The sequence below is a fragment of the Cherax quadricarinatus genome, chromosome 13, assembly GCF_038502225.1.
Source record: "Cherax quadricarinatus isolate ZL_2023a chromosome 13, ASM3850222v1, whole genome shotgun sequence".
Taxonomy (NCBI): Eukaryota; Metazoa; Arthropoda; class Malacostraca; order Decapoda; family Parastacidae; genus Cherax; species Cherax quadricarinatus.
In genome coordinates this window covers 25617287-25634153 of record NC_091304.1, presented here as the reverse complement: position 1 = coordinate 25634153, position 16867 = coordinate 25617287, and the positions used below count along the sequence as shown (strand labels likewise).

The following is a 16867-nucleotide window of genomic DNA, read 5'->3' as shown; positions in this document are numbered from 1 at the left end:
GGGAAAAGAAGGTTAAGCTTAGAAAGATAATGAATGAAATAAAAATTAAATAAAGTAAATAAATACTGCATATACATGAGGCATTAGTAAGAGAGAACAAACGCTACCTCAGCTGAAATTTTTTTGGTTTTATTCTATTGTGTATTGTTTGCATTTATCTTATGGCAGAGGGACTGAAGCAAAATTGTCAGTGTATTATGGTTAATGTACTTCCCAAACTTAGGGTGTTGCATCTGGTCTGAGGAGTCTCTGACACAGGAACATACAATAACTGGAACTCCCACTGGTGGCAAAAATGGCAAAACCGCAGCAAACAAAATAACAGGTGAAAAAACAATCTTGTTTATCAACACATTAACATGCAGTTTTGATTGTATGTGCCTCCAACTATTCTGAAAGACGAAATAATAAAAAATGATTTAGATTTTTATGGACTTTTCATATTTTCAAAAAATATGTAAAATATTAAAAAATAATGTCTTCCCAGTACACTGGTGCCAAATCACTTCAATGGTCATATCCTGTTAGTTTATAACTACACTAATGTTTATTAATATTTGATTTTTATGTTTTTTTTAACACACTGGCTATCTCCACTGAGGCAGGTTGACACAAAAAAGAAGCTATTTTAACATCATTTACACTACCACTGTCTTGCCAGAGACATGCAGATTTGACAGTTTAGCTGTCACTCTAAACAGCAAATATTCCAAACCCCTCCTGGTTAGCCAGACTCAAGTCCAGCTAACCAGTTTCCCTGAATCCCTTAACAAAATATTACCCTGCTCACACTCCAACAGCTCAAGTCCCAAAGACCATTTGTCTCCACTCTCTCCTACCTAACAAGCTCACATATGCCTGGTGTATGTCCAAGCCCCTTGCACACAAAACCTTCTTTACCCCCTCCCTCTATCCTTTCCTAGGAAGACTCCTACCCCGCCTTCCCAAACCACCTCAACAAACAATCCTTAGCCCCCTGAAAAATACTTTTAGTTACTCCACACTTCCTCCTAATTTCCACATTCTGAATTCATTGCATAATACTTATGCCACACATTGCCCTTAGACACGACATCTCCAGTACCTCCAGCCTCCTCCTCACTGCAGCATTCATAACTTATGCTTCACACCCACATGCGTGTGTTGGTACCACTATACTCTCATACCATTCCACCTTTGCCTCCATGGATCATGTTCTTTGTCTCCACCTTTTTCCCTTCATCACATACCCATCCACTAACACATCCACTCCCAAACATCTAAACACATTCATTTCTTCCATACTCCCTCCCTCCAATCTGATATTTAATTTTTCCTTACCTAACTTGTTTGATACCTTCATCACCTTACTCTTATCTATGTTTACTTTCAACTTTCTTCCTTTATACATATACTAAAAATTACCTAAAAGTGTCTTAATCCATATACAAACGATGACTATACAACAATTTACATGGGTTCATTCATGCCATGTTGAGCACATATACATGAAACTTACAAACAAATCAGTTAATAAAATTTCCTACAAATCACCAAGTGAATAATCCAAATATCTTTATTAGCTTACAAGTTGTGACTTGTAAACTTTGAACACATTTTTCTCATTTTGCTTTTAAATAAGCAACAATACCCTTTTACTTGTAGTTGCCTCGTATACTGTGTATATGAAGCAATAAGAAATCAGAAATAAGAAAATACTTTGCAAAAGCTTTTCAAAATCTGGAGCATAAACCTATAATCCTTTCCACATTTTCTTTACTTCACATAACACTATTTTACCTAATGCACCAAATTTCAGGAACGTAACCAATGGTTTTGTACATTTATTCCTATTGGTTGAAATAATTTAACATTAGGAAATAATATTCTTATATAAAAAAGAAAAAACTATCTCCTAAAAACACCGAAGTATCATCAGTCCAATTTTACTTTAAGGTTGTTTTATGTACAACAGACTAAATTAGTTAATTGAAAAGGTTGCTCTTAAAACAGGCACCAAGCCCACTATGTCTGTACCTGTTTGAATGTTCTAGGGAACCCTATGGTAGGCCTTTTCACTGCCTGAAAAGAGGAATCACTACTTAGCCAAGTCATTATTGCAGGCACCTTACAACATGATACTACAGACTGGGAGATTTAACAAATTTTGAACTAGTAACTGAACAACAGCCTGAGAAGCACCATCTTTAAGCAATTTACAAGACTATTACTTTCTTTGCACTTATTGTACCCTTGACGATATATTCACTTATTCAACTTAATGTTCTTCTACTTTTCATTAGGTGTATTTTGCACACATCATGTATTTGGTACCATTAAAGAATTAAAACATTTGCCATAGTAAAAAAAATGTCTTTCCAATAATTTCCAGTAGATTATGTTTATCATGACATCTCAGTTTTCTCATACACTCAGTAATTCAGATGTTTGTTAATGCAAGCAATAAAATATTTTGCATGTTTTAAATGTCAACAATTTCTTTAGCTATTAAGATTGACTGGCAGTATACAACACTCCGCCAGTATCACTGGCTTTGAATATGTTTGTATTCCTCTTAGTAGTCCTATCTTTATTCTAGCTGTAATAGCTACTCTTTTGAGTCTTATCCAATATGCTTCCTCCCAGGTCATATATACTGGAGTATTGTGTACAATGGAGTATTCCACTGTACAATATGATTTGTCTTGTACTCTGTTCCTCCTTCAATTTACTCATTTTTTTTTTCCACATTGGAGGAGCTATGAGTTTTCTTTGCTGAACAACAGTTTTCTCTGGATCCCATCAGAAAAATTTACTGACATCTGGGTGCTGATTTTCAGTCTTCCACAGATGTGATTTTTCATTACTATGGTGTCATCTGTAAAAAATGATATGTTGCTGTAGTTTCCCACTGTTAGTTTCAGATATTCATATGAACAAGAATAACAGAGTGTACTGTTCTCAAAGAGAAGAGAATTTACACAGCACTGGATTTTGACCAGCTGACGTTTCTTTCTGAGCTCATTCTTCTAGGTGAAAATCCACCTCTTCACTTTAACAGTTATTTCTTTTACACACATTTTTGATGTGCGACAGGTCCGCCATCACAAATCCGGCAATCAGTTATTCGGTTCCTTCAGTTATTCGGCACTAATTTTGGCTAGCATAATTTCACATTTCCAGGGTCGCCATACCAACCTGCTGCTACTGTTTGGTGGCGCTACTTGCTGCAGAAGTCATTCCAATTTCTTTTTCTCCATTTATTGTTATAACCTGCTTGCTTTTAGCCCTAGCCATGGTTCCAATGAATAAAAGAAATGCTTCTCATTATGTAAAGCACCTACACAGTACATTATCCATTAAAGATAAGGTGGTTTTGAAGCCACTGTCGGTTGCCACGAACTCAGTCTCATGATGCAGGAGAATATGCTTTATTATTACGCTAATATCAACACCACAGTTTATTTGCCTATCACAACTGATCTAATATGACATAATAAACAATATAAATAACAAAACATGTTAAATACTCCAGAGTAAAAAATATTTCGCATAACACCGAGCAGTTCGACGGAGGTATGAAGAGGATATGGTATACAAATACCATTCTCCTATCCCTGTCTTGGGGGCTTATATTAGAGAAAACAGAGTAGCACAGGGCTAACTGTGATATACACTCATACTGCACCATAAACCTGAAACAAAAAAAGTTATTTTCTCTATACAGATTATCACACACAGCAGCATATGTGTAGAGAACCTACGATAACCCAAAAAAGTCAACGTGGTTTATTTCTTGGGTTAGCCATATATGATTTTTGGTAAATATTCGATTCCCAGCCAGGGTAGAAACATTAGGCGTGTTTCTTTACACCTGTTATGTATGTTTACCCATCAGTAAATGGGTACCTGGGTGTTAGCCGACTAGTATGGGTGTTATCTTGGGACACTGACCTAATTTTCTTGAAATACTCTGCATAACAATCGGCTTTCTAATTAGTAGTATGTCGCTGATGTCAGCTAGGCCTGTATACCTTGTACATGTACGTGTAGTAAATAAAGATATTATTATTATTATTATTATTATTTTTTTTATTATTATTTTTATTATCACACTGGCCGATTCCCACCAAGGCAGGGTGGCCCAAAAAAGAAAAACTTTCACCATCATTCACTCCATCACTGTCTTGCCAGAAGGGTGCTTTACACTACAGTTTTTTAAACTGCAACATTAACACCCCTCCTTCAGAGTGCAGGCACTGTACTTCCCATCTCCAGGACTCAAGTCCGGCCTGCCGGTTTCCCTGAACCCCTTCATAAATGTTACTTTGCTCACACTCCAACAGCACGTCAAGTATTAAAAACCATTTGTCTCCATTCACTCCTATCAAACACGCTCACGCATGCCTGCTGGAAGTCCAAGCCCCTCACACACAAAACCTCCTTTACCCCCTCTCTCCAACCTTTCCTAGGCCGACCCCTACCCCGCCTTCCTTCCACTACAGACTGATACACTCTTGAAGTCATTCTGTTTCGCTCCATTCTCTCTACATTTCCGAACCACCTCAACAACCCTTCCTCAGCCCTCTGGACAACAGTTTTGGTAATCCCGCACCTCCTCCTAACTTCCAAACTACGAATTCTCTGCATTATATTCACACGACACATTGCCCTCAGACATGACATCTCCACTGCCTCCAGCCTTCTCCTCGCTGCAACATTCATCACCCATGCTTCACACCCATATAAGAGCGTTGGTAAAACTATACTCTCATACATTCCCCTCTTTGCCTCCAAGGACACAGTTCTTTGTCTCCACAGACTCCTAAGTGCACCACTCACTCTTTTCCCCTCATCAATTCTATGATTCACCTCATCTTTCATAGACCCATCCGCTGACACGTCCACTCCCAAATATCTGAATACATTCATCTCCTCCATACTCTCTCCCTCCAATCTGATATTCAATCTTTCATCACCTAATCTTTTTGTTATCCTCATAACCTTACTCTTTCCTGTATTCACCTTTAATTTTCTTCTTTTGCACACCCTTCCAAATTCATCCACCAATCTCTGCAACTTCTCTTCAGAATCTCCCAAGAGCACAGTGTCATCAGCAAAGAGCAGCTGTGACAACTCCCACTTTGTGTGTGATTCTTTATCTTTTAACTCCATGCCTCTTGCCAAGACCCTCGCATTTACTTCTCTTACAACCCCATCTATAAATATATTAAACAACCACGGTGACATCACACATCCTTGTCTAAGGCCTACTTTTACTGGGAAATAATTTCCCTCTTTCCTACATACTCTAACTTGAGCCTCACTTTCCTCGTAAAAACTCTTCACTGCTTTCAGTAACCTACCTCCTACACCATACACTTGCAACATCTGCCACATTGCCCCCCTATCCACCCTGTCATACGCCTTTTCCAAATCCATAAATGCCACAAAGACCTCTTTAGCCTTATCTAAATACTGTTCACTTATATGTTTCACTGTAAACACCTGGTCCACACACCCCCTACCTTTCCTAAAGCCTCCTTGTTCATCTGCTATCCTATTCTCCGTCTTACTCTTAATTCTTTCAATAATAACTCTACCATACACTTTACCAGGTATACTCAGCAGACTTATCCCCCTATAATTTTTGCACTCTCTTTTATCCCCTTTGCCTTTATACAAAGGAACTATGCATGCTCTCTGCCAATCCCTAGGTACCTTACCCTCTTCCATACATTTATTAAATAATTGCACCAACCACTCCAAAACTATATCCCCACCTGCTTTTAACATTTCTATTATTATTATTATTATATTATTTTCTCAGTTGTTTGTTGGGTTATCTTATTGAAACTTGAGCAATGTATGATGTTAAGATACTTCTTAACGTACACCAAAAATGAAAAGAATCAGACCATAAATAGCGGAGTTCACTTCTCAGCCATTAGCGGTATATTTTTGTATGGTTTTTATGGTTATATTCTCATTTTTTCGGTCTCATTTGATAGACTGAATGATATATTACAGAAATAGATATGATTTTGATTGCTTTCATGATGAAAAGTACCTTGAAATTACGCTCACAGTAGAGAAAATGTTCTATTCTTTAGTGAAGCTCAAGAGTAAACAAATGATGCCACCGTCCAATACCTGTCCGCCTGCCAGTCCAAATTCCAATACGGAGTCAAGAAAGTGTTGACATTATTTATACAATTATTACAATAATGCAGCAGTCTGCATAACAGTAAATCTATTTTTTTGTGAATAAAAATTCCAAATGGTAAGCAAGAATAATATAAGAGGGGCCTGTAGCCATGATTAATGAACAGAGAAAATGTTATTTTAGTGCCACGAATGTCTGCAATGTTTATTCTGGATCCTATTTTGAAATTGGCATCTGTTGAAATTTGTGTGAAATCGGCCAAATTGCCAATTTCTGACCACTTTATTGGGTAGTTGAAATAGTGAATGGGTGGTTTCTTGTACTCAGCTTACAGACTAGAAGTAAATAAGTTTATTCAGGTATACACAAATACAGTTACATAGATTATCATACATAGCAGTGTATGTATAGAGAACCTGGGATAGCCCAAAAAAGTCAAAGTGACTTATTTCCAGTACCTGGCTTGGGCTTGCCATATATGATTTTGGGTAAATATTTTTTTTCTTGGTTGTTTGTTGGGCTATCTCATTGAAACTTAGGCAATGTATGATGGAAAGATGCTTCTTAACGTACAACAAAAATAAAAAAGACAGACGATAAATAAGGGAGTTCACTTCTCAGCCATTAGCCACCTCTTTGCGGTATGTTTTTGTGTGGTTTTTATGGTTGTATTCTCATTTTTTTGGACTCATTTGATAGAATGGAAGATATATTACAGAAATAGACATGATTTTGATTGCTTTCATGAAGAAAAGTACCTTGAAATTGAGCTCAAAGTAGCGGAAATGTTCGATTTTTGCCGATGTTCAATGAACTTTGTGTAAGTCAAGTTGGTTAATTTTATTAAGTGTATTCTAACCTAACCACTCTGTAATCCAGCAAACTCAGTAATCCGGCACACTACAGGTCCCAATAATGCCAGATTTGTGATGGAGGACCTGTACTACACAATGATAAAGTTTGTGTAGTTAAAAAAGCAGTCTGTTTATCTTGGAAGTTCACCAACCATGCAAAAGTGATCGAATACAGTGTACCCCCCACCATTCGGCGGCCGCGACTTTCATGAAATCCGACTTTCAGCAAGTTTTTTCGGCAAAATTTAGCTTCAGGGTTCTTGAATGGACGCGTACCGGACTGTCTCTGAATCACGAGACAGTCCGGTACGCGTCTGCCCGTCACCACGCACACAAAGCCAGTTTCCCGCACCATTCACACTCAGTGTGCCATTGTTTGCCAGCGAGTGACCATCACCCCGCAGGTTCATACAATACATTTCATAATAATCCATTGTTTTTTGTGCTTGCAACTGCTAAATAAGTCACTATGGGCCCAAGGAAAGCTAGTGCAAGCCCTTTGGTAAAGAAAGTGAGGAACACGATCGAATTCAAGAAGGAAATCACTGAAAAATGTGAGAATGGAGTGCGGGTTACAGAACTTGCCCGGATGTATGGCAAACCCGATTCAACCATCACTTCAATTGTGGTGAAGGGAAAGGAAATAAAGTGTGCTGTTGTTGCAAAAGGGGTAGATATGCTGACAAAGAAAAGATTGCAAGCCCTCGAAGAAGTGGAAAAGTCATTGTTGGTGTGGATTACCCAAAAACAGTTAGCAGGAGATAGTATTATGCAGTCGATAATATGTGAAAAGGCAAGGCAGTTGCATGAGGAACTTGTACAGAAAATGCCTTCAACAAATAGTGATGCTTGTGATTTTAAGGTTAGCAAAGGTTGGTTTGAGAGATTTAAGAAGCGTAGTGGCATACACAGTGTGGTAAGGCATGGTGAGGCTGCCAGTTCTGACAAAAAAGTGGCTGAGAAGTTTGCACAGGAGTTTAAGGAGCACACAGACATTGGAGAATTCAAACCCCAACAAGTGCTCAATTGTGATGAAACAGGCCTCTTTTGGAAGAAAATGCCAAAGAGGACCTACATCACGCAGGAGGAAACGGCACTCCCAGGACACAAGCCTATGAAAGACGGGCCAACTCTCATGTTTTGTAGTAATGCTAGTGAGGATTGCAAAGTGAAGCCTTTACTGGTGTATCACTCTGAAAATCCCAGAGTGTTCAAGAAAAAGTGTTGCCAAGAGAAATTTGTGTGATGTGGAAGGTTAACAGTAAGGCATGGGTCGCAAGAGAAATTTTCCTTGACTGGTTTAATGAAGTGTTTGGCCCCAGTGTGAAGAAATACCTCCTGGAAAATAAACTGCCACTCAAGTGCCTCATGGTAACGGACAATGCTCCTGCTCATCCTCCAGACTTGGAAGAGCAAATGGTGGAGGAGTTTCAACATGGTGAAGTTCTTGCCCCCTAACACAACTCCTCTTCTCCAGCCCATAGACCAGCAGATCATTTCAAACTTCAAAAAACTGTACACCAAAGCAGTGTTTCAAAAGTGCTTTGAAGTGACCTCAGACACTGAACTGACCCTAAGAGAGTTCTGGAAAGATCACTTCAATATCCTCACTTGCATAAACCTTATAGGTAAGGCTTGGGAAGGAGTGACTTGCAGAACTTTGAATTCTGCTTGGGGAAAATTGTGGCCACAATGTGTACAAGAGAGGGATTTTGAAGGGTTTGGGGCTGACCCTAAGGAGCCTATGCCAGTTGTGGAAAGTATTGTGTCACTGGGGAATTCCATGGGGTTGGATGTGAGTTTCGAGGATGTGGAAGAGTTGGTCGAGGACCATGAAGAAGAGCTAACCACTGCAGAACGGCAAGAGGTTCATCTGCAACAGCAAGAGACCACAGCTCAGGAAATTGCTGCAGAGGAAGAGGAAGAGAGATGGAGGAAGGTGCCTTCTTCAAAGATTAAGGACATTTGTGCAAAGTGGACTGAAGTGCAAGCATTTATGGATGAACTTCACCCTGACATAGCTGTTGCAGGCTGTGTTGGCAAAATGTACAATGACAGTGTTGTGTCCCACTTCAGACAAATCTTAATGAAACGCCAGAAACAGAGCTCTCTGGATAGATATTTTGTGCGACAGGGGTCCAGTGACTCAAGTTGTTCCCAGTGTCATTAAAAATAAAGAAGGGAAGTAACCCCAGATAAGGACTTGGTACCTGAAGTCTTTATGGAAAGAGATTACCCTTCCAAACAATAGTGCACCTTCCTCCTATCCCCTCCTCCCATCTTTCATCCACCCAGAAGTCTTCAGTAAAGGTAGGTGCAATGTTTTCATTATTTTATATATGTATGTGTACTTGATTTCTCACTGTTTTCTGTGCGTAAATCTTTATTTAATTTGAAAAAAAAAATTCAAATTATTTCTTAGGGGGAAAATGGTTTCGCCATTCGGCAATTTCATCATTCAGCAGATTTTCTGGAAGGGATTAATCACGACACTCGGGGGTCCACTGTAGTTGCAAAATACAACATCCATTGCCACTGTAAGACTGTGTAATCCAACAAAGAAAGAAGACAGTTCTATTCATTGCATTTTGTGAGCCCGTAAACACCATTTTCATTTATTGTTTTGCTACTCTTGCTTAGCAGCAGGTCATGTTAGTAGTTTACAGTTTTCAGGAATACAATCACACTATATACAGTACCTTTCCTCAATACCAACTGTGCTAGTCATGGCATTATGCCATGACTAGCACAGTAGGTTTTAATACCTGGTGCTGCATCCTTTATGCTTAATCACGTTCCTCAGCCATTTAGGAAGACTCTCACAAATTTTTGAGGGTTTGGGGAGATATATTATTCCATGCCTCGTGTAAAGCAGCCTCCAGCTATGGGATGGAACTGATATCCTTACCCAGTAAACTTCATTTCACTACTGACCAGAGGTTCTCAATAGGGTTTAGGTCTGGGGAATTGTCTGGCCAGTCATTAAAGAACTTCACTTCACAGTCCTTAAGCCAATGAACTATAGATTTGGCAGTATGACATGGTGTACCGTCCTGCATAAAAACCGTAGTCCCACACTTGTCAAACGCCTCAGGTAAATAGTCACACAATAACTCCAGGTAATTATACTGGTTCATATACTGGTTTTTGGGAAGCACAAAGAGTTTACCAACACTTTGAGCACTGAAACACCCCAAGACCATGAGCGAGTCTGGGTGCTTGGTGGTCCTACAGGTGTAACGTGGGTCTAGCGGGTCACTACCTATGCGCCGGTACACATGTCCCCCACTGTTACAGGTGACGGTGAAGGTTGTTTCATCACTCCAAAGTGCTTCAGACCACTGTTGAGGATTCCAGTGAAGATATTTCTTTGCACAATCCAGCCTACGTTTCTTCTGTGGCTTGGAGAGGATCAGTTTCTTAACCTGGGACTACTGTAGACCAGTTCTGACACATGTCTGTTCTTACAGACACATCTGAGAGAAAATGTGGGTTCTTTTCTTTCAATTCTCTAGCAGTTATCTTAGGTGTACTCTCTAGCTGCTTCTTTAACACAGTTAAGGTACAAATAGATGTCTTCTTCGAGGGGCCAGGATGAGGTTTGGCAGAAGGTAACTCAGCACTGCCACCAGCCTCGAAACGCTGCACCCAGTTCCTCACTGAACACTCACCCACTCCAACATTCTCCACTATTTCTTGCATCTGGTGTCCAGCTTTGTTTAGCCCTATGATTTGAGCTATTGTTTCAGATGTTAAAGACTTCCATTTACCCATAATCAAACATGTATAGCCCCAAAACCAAAGGAAACACTGGACAAAAGATAGGGCAGAGGAAAGACAAAAGTGCAACACTTCCTCTCACCACGGCAACCGCTTGAGCGCTGAGTCGTCACTGTGGAGTGTGGTGGCAGACTGTGACATCATGCTAATGGCTGCTACCTGGCATAATGCACTGACGAAAAAAGACCCCCCCCCCCCATATGGTAGACCCTTGATTTTTGTCACGGCATTATGCCGGGGTTCTCACCTGGCATAATGTTGTGACTAGCACTGTATGTGCTCTGCCTGAGGTAGACTGCTTTGGTATTATGTCAATGTATACCTCCAAACCAGAAGTTATAACTCATATCAAATCTTTATGAGAAATACACAAAACCTCGTATCTATATGCCACAACTCTTTTTTTTTTAACACGTCGGCCGTTTCCCACTGAAGCAGAGTGACCTAAAAAGAAAGAAAACCCAAAAGAGAAAGAAAAATACTTTCATCATCATTCAACACTTTCACTATCACTCATCCATAATCACTGTCTTTGCAGAGACGCTCAGATACAACAGTTTAGACGTCCCTCCAAACTGCCAATATCCTAAACCCCTCCTTTAAAGTGCAGGCATTATACTTCCCATTTCCAGGACTCAAGTCCGGCTAACTGGTTTCCCTAAATCCCTTCACAAAATATTACCCTGCCCACACTCCAACAGCTCCTCAGGTCCCAAAAAGCATTTGTCTCCATTCACTCCTATCAAACACGCTCATGCACACTTGCTGAAAGTCCAAGCCCACTGCCCATAAACCCTCCTTTACCCCCTCCTTCCAACCTTTTTGGGGACGACCCCTACCTTGCCTTCCTTCCTCAACAGATTTAGACACTCTCCATGTCATTCTTTGTTTCATTCTCTCTAAATGACCAAACCACCTCAACAGCCCCCCCTTCAGACCTATCACCAATACTTTAGTAACTGCATACCTCCTAATTTCCTGACTACAAATTCTCTGCATAATATTTACAACACACAGTGCCCTTAGACATGACATCTCTACTGCCTCCAGCCACCTCCTCACTGCAGCATTTACAACCCGTGCTTCACACCCACATAAGTGTGTTGGTACCACTATACTATGGAACATTCCCTTCTTTGCCTTCATGGATAAAGTTCTTTGTCTCCACAGATACCTCAATGCACCACTCACCATTTTTCCCCTCATCAATTCTATGGTTTACTTCATCCATCATAAACCCATCCGCTGACAAGTCAAATCCCAAATATCTGAAAACATTCACTTCTTCCTTACTCCCTCCCTCTAATGTGATATCCAGTTTTTCTTTATTGTTTGATACCCTCATCACCTTACTCTTCTCTATATTCACTTTCAACTTTCTACCTTTACACACCCTCCCAAGCTCGTGCACTAACCTTTGCAAGAGCACAGTATCATAGCAATAAGTAATTGTGTCAACTCCCATTTTGTATTTGATTCCCCATAATTTAATCCCACCCCTCTCCCCAACACCCTAGCATTTATTTCTTTTACAACCCCATCTACAAATATCTTAAACAACCATGGTGACATTACACATCCCTGTCTAAGACCTACTTTTACTGGGAAGTAATCTCCCTCTCTCATACACACCCAAACCTGAGCCTCACTACCCTCATATAAGTTCCTTACAGCATTTATTAACTTACTACCTATTCCATACACTTGCAACATCTGCCACACTGCTCCCCTACCCACTATCATATGCCTGTTCTAAATCTATAAATGCAATGAAAACTTCCCTACCATTATCTAAATATTTTTCACATATATTCATGTGAACATATATATATCCATGGGGAAGTGGAAAAGAATCTTTCCTCCGTAAGCCATGCGTGTCGTATGAGGCGACTAAAATGCCGGGAGCAATGGGCTAGTAACCCCTTCTCCTGTAGACATTTACTAAAAAAGAGAAGAAGAAAAACTTTATAAAACTGGGATGCTAAATGTGCGTGGATGTAGTGCGGATGACAAAAAACAGATGATTGCTGATGTTATGAATGAAAAGAAGTTGGATGTCCTGGCCCTAAGGGAAACAAAGCTGAAGGGGGTAAGGGAGTTTCGGTGGGGGGAAATAAATGGGATTAAATCTGGAGTATCTGAGAGAGTTAGAGCAAAGGAAGGGGTAGCAGTAATGTTGAATGATCAGTTATGGAAGGAGAAAAGAGAATATGAATGTGTAAATGCAAGAATTATGTGGATTAAAGTTAAGGTTGGATGCGAGAAGTGGGTCATAATAAGCGTGTATGCACCTGGAGAAGAGAGGAATGCAGAGGAGAGAGAGAGATTTTGGGAGATGTTAAGTGAATGTATAGGAACCTTTGAACCAAGTGAGAGAGTAATTGTGGTAGGGGACCTGAATGCTAAAGTACGAGAAACTTTTAGAGAGGGTGTGGTAGGTAAGTTTGGGGTGCCTGGTGTAAATGATAATGGGAGCCCTTTGATTGAACTTTGTATAGAAAGGGGTTTAGTTATAGGTAATACATATTTTAAGAAAAAGAGGATAAATAAGTATACAAGATATGATGTAGGGCGAAATGACAGTAGTTTGTTGGATTATGTATTGGTAGATAAAAGACTGTTGAGTAGACTTCAGGATGTACATGTTTATAGAGGGGCCACAGATATATCAGATCACTTTCTAGTTGTAGCTACACTAAGAGTAAAAGGTAGATGGGATACAAGGAGAATAGAAGCATCAGGGAAGAGAGAGGTGAAGGTTTATAAACTAAAAGAGGAGGCAGTTAGGGTAAGATATAAACAGCTATTGGAGGATAGATGGGCTAATGAGAGCATAGGCAATGGGGTCGAAGAGGTATGGGGTAGGCTTAAAAATGTAGTGTTAGAGTGTTCAGCAGAAGTTTGTGGTTACAGGAAAGTGGGTGCGGGAGGGAAGAGGAGCGATTGGTGGAATGATGATGTGAAGAGAGTAGTAAGGGAGAAAAAGTTAGCATATGAAAAGTTTTTACAAAGTAGAAGTGATGCAAGGAGGGAAGAGTATATGGAGAAAAAGAGAGAGGTAAGGAGAGTGGTGAAGCAATGTAAAAAGAGAGCGAATGAGAGAGTGGGTGAGATGGTGAGATGTTATCAACAAATTTTGTTGAAAATAAGAAAAAGTTTTGGAGTGAGATTAACAAGTTAAGAAAGCCTAGAGAACAAATGGATTTGTCATTTAAAAATAGGAGAGGAGAGTTATTAAATGGAGAGTTAGAGGTATTGGGAAGATGGAGGGAATATTTTGAGGAATTGTTAAATGTTGATGAAGATAGGGAAGCTGTGATTTCGTGTATAGGGCAAGGAGGAACAACATCTTGTAGGAGTGAGGAAGAGCCAGTTGTGAGTGTGGGGGAAGTTCGTGAGGCAGTAGGAAAAATGAAAGGGGGTAAGGCAGCTGGGATTGATGGGATAAAGATAGAAATGTTAAAAGCAGGTGGGGATATAGTTTTGGAGTGGTTGGTGCAATTATTTAATAAATGTATGGAAGAGGGTAAGGTACCTAGGGATTGGCAGAGAGCATGCATAGTTCCTTTGTATAAAGGCAAAGGGGATAAAAGAGAGTGCAAAAATTATAGGGGGATAAGTCTGTTGAGTATACCTGGCAAAGTGTATGGTAGAGTTATTATTGAAAGAATTAAGAGTAAGACGGAGAATAGGATAGCAGATGAACAAGGAGGCTTTAGGAAAGGTAGGGGGTGTGTGGACCAGGTGTTTACAGTGAAACATATAAGTGAACAGTATTTAGATAAGGCTAAAGAGGTCTTTGTGGCATTTATGGATTTGGAAAAGGTGTATGACAGGGTGGATAGGGGGGCAATGTGGCAGATGTTGCAGGTGTATGGTGTAGGAGGTAGGTTACTGAAAGCAGTGAAGAGTTTTTACGAGGATAGTGAGGCTCAAGTTAGAGTATATAGGAAAGAGGGAAATTATTTCCCAGTAAAAGTAGGCCTTAGACAAGGATGTGTGATGTCACCGTGGTTGTTTAATATATTTATAGATGGGGTTGTAAGAGAAGTAAATGCGAGGGTCTTGGCAAGAGGCGTGGAGTTAAAAGATAAAGAATCACACACAAAGTGGGAGTTGTCACAGTTGCTCTTTGCTGATGATACTGTGCTCTTGGGAGATTCTGAAGAGAAGTTGCAGAGATTGGTGGATGAATTTGGTAGGGTGTGCAAAAGAAGAAAATTGAAAGTGAATACAGGAAAGAGTAAGGTTATGAGGATAACAAAAAGATTAGGTGATGAAAGATTGGATATCAGATTGGAGGGAGAGAGTATGGAGGAGGTGAATGTATTCAGATATTTGGGAGTTGACATGTCAGCGGATGGGTCTATGAAAGATGAGGTGAATCATAGAATTGATGAGGGGAAAAGGGTGAGTGGTGCACTTAGGAGTCTGTGGAGACAAAGAACTTTGTCCTTGGAGGCAAAGAGGGGAATGTATGAGAGTATAGTTTTACCAACGCTCTTATATGGGTGTGAAGCATGGGTGATGAATGTTGCAGCGAGGAGAAGGCTGGAGGCAGTGGAGATGTCATGTCTGAGAGCAATGTGCGGTGTGAATATAATGCAGAGAATTCGTAGTTAGGAAGTTAGGAGGAGGTGTGGGATTACCAAAACTGTTGTCCAGAGGGCGGAGGAAGGGTTGTTGAGGTGGTTCGGACATATGGAGAGAATGGAACGAAACAGAATAACTTCAAGAGTGTATCAGTCTGTAGTGGAAGGAAGGCGGGGTAGGGGTCAGCCTAGGAAAGGTTGGAGGGAGGGGGTAAAGGAGGTTTTGTGTGCGAGGGGCTTGAACTTCCAGCAGGCATGCGTGAGCGTGTTTGATAGGAGTGAATGGAGACAAATGTTTTTTAATACTTGACGTGCTGTTGGAGTGTGAGCAAAGTAACATTTATGAAGGGATTCAGAGAAACCGGCAGGCCGGACTTGAGTCCTGGAGACGGGAAGTACAGTGCCTGCACTCTGAAGGAGGGGTGTTAATGTTGCAGTTTAAAAACTGTAGTGTAAAGCACCCTTCTGGCAAGACAGTGATGGAGTGAATGATGGTGAAAGTTTTTCTTTTTCGGGCCACCCTGCCTTGGTGGGTATCAGCCAGTGTGATAATAAAAAAAAATAAATAAAAAAAAATATATTCTTCAATGTAAACGCCTGATCTACACATCCCTCACCCATTCTAAAGCCTCCTTGCTCATCTGTAATCCTACTCTCTGTCTTACCTCTTAATTCTTTCAATAATAACCCTACCGTACACTTTACCTGGTATACTCAGTAAACCTATTCCCCTATAATTTTTACAATATCTTTGGTCCCTTTCATTTTATATAAAGGAATTATACACACTCCGCCAATCCCTAGGTACCTTCCCTTCTTTTATACATTAAACAAAACTACCAACTACTCCAACACTATATCTCCCCCTGCTTTTAACCCTTAAATGGTCCAAACGTATATATACATTCACCTGCGCAGCGCCCCAAATATTTTGATAAAAAACACAATCTTTTTTTTATAAGAAAAAAAGAGCATGTGGTACCCAGGCATCCCTAATTTTTTTTATATGGCGCACACCCATTCTCTCATGTCTAGGCGACTCAGGCCTATCGTGCCAATGTTGTTGAATAAATGACAAATGAAACATATATACGTTTGGGGCACTACGCGAGAGAACATATATGTACATTTGGACCGTTTAAGGGTTAATATATCTGTCATGATCCTGTCAGTTCCAGCTGCTTTACCCCCTTTCATTCTACGTAATGCCTCACATGTCTCCCCCACACTCACATCTTGCTCTTCTTCACTCCTAAAAGATGTCATACCTCCCTGACCAGTGCATGAAATTACCGTCTATCTTTCTTCATTGACATTTAAAAGTTCCTCGATATATTCCCGCCAACTATCCCAATACCTCCAGTTCCCCATCAACCAAACCCCTTACTCTGTTTTTAACTGACAAATCCATTCGTTCCCTAGGCTTTCTTAACTTGTTCATCTCACTCCAAAAATTTTTCTTATTCTCAGAAAAATTTCCTGACAGTGCCTCTCCC

At 40.2% G+C, this 16867-nt stretch overlaps 1 protein-coding gene across 9 annotated transcripts in view; it reads right to left on the bottom strand.

Moving 5' to 3' along the window:
• The window catches only part of LOC128688712 (protein Gawky), a 288268-nt gene that overhangs the window by 175818 nt on the left and 95583 nt on the right, over window positions 1-16867 (bottom strand). The window lies entirely within an intron of this gene.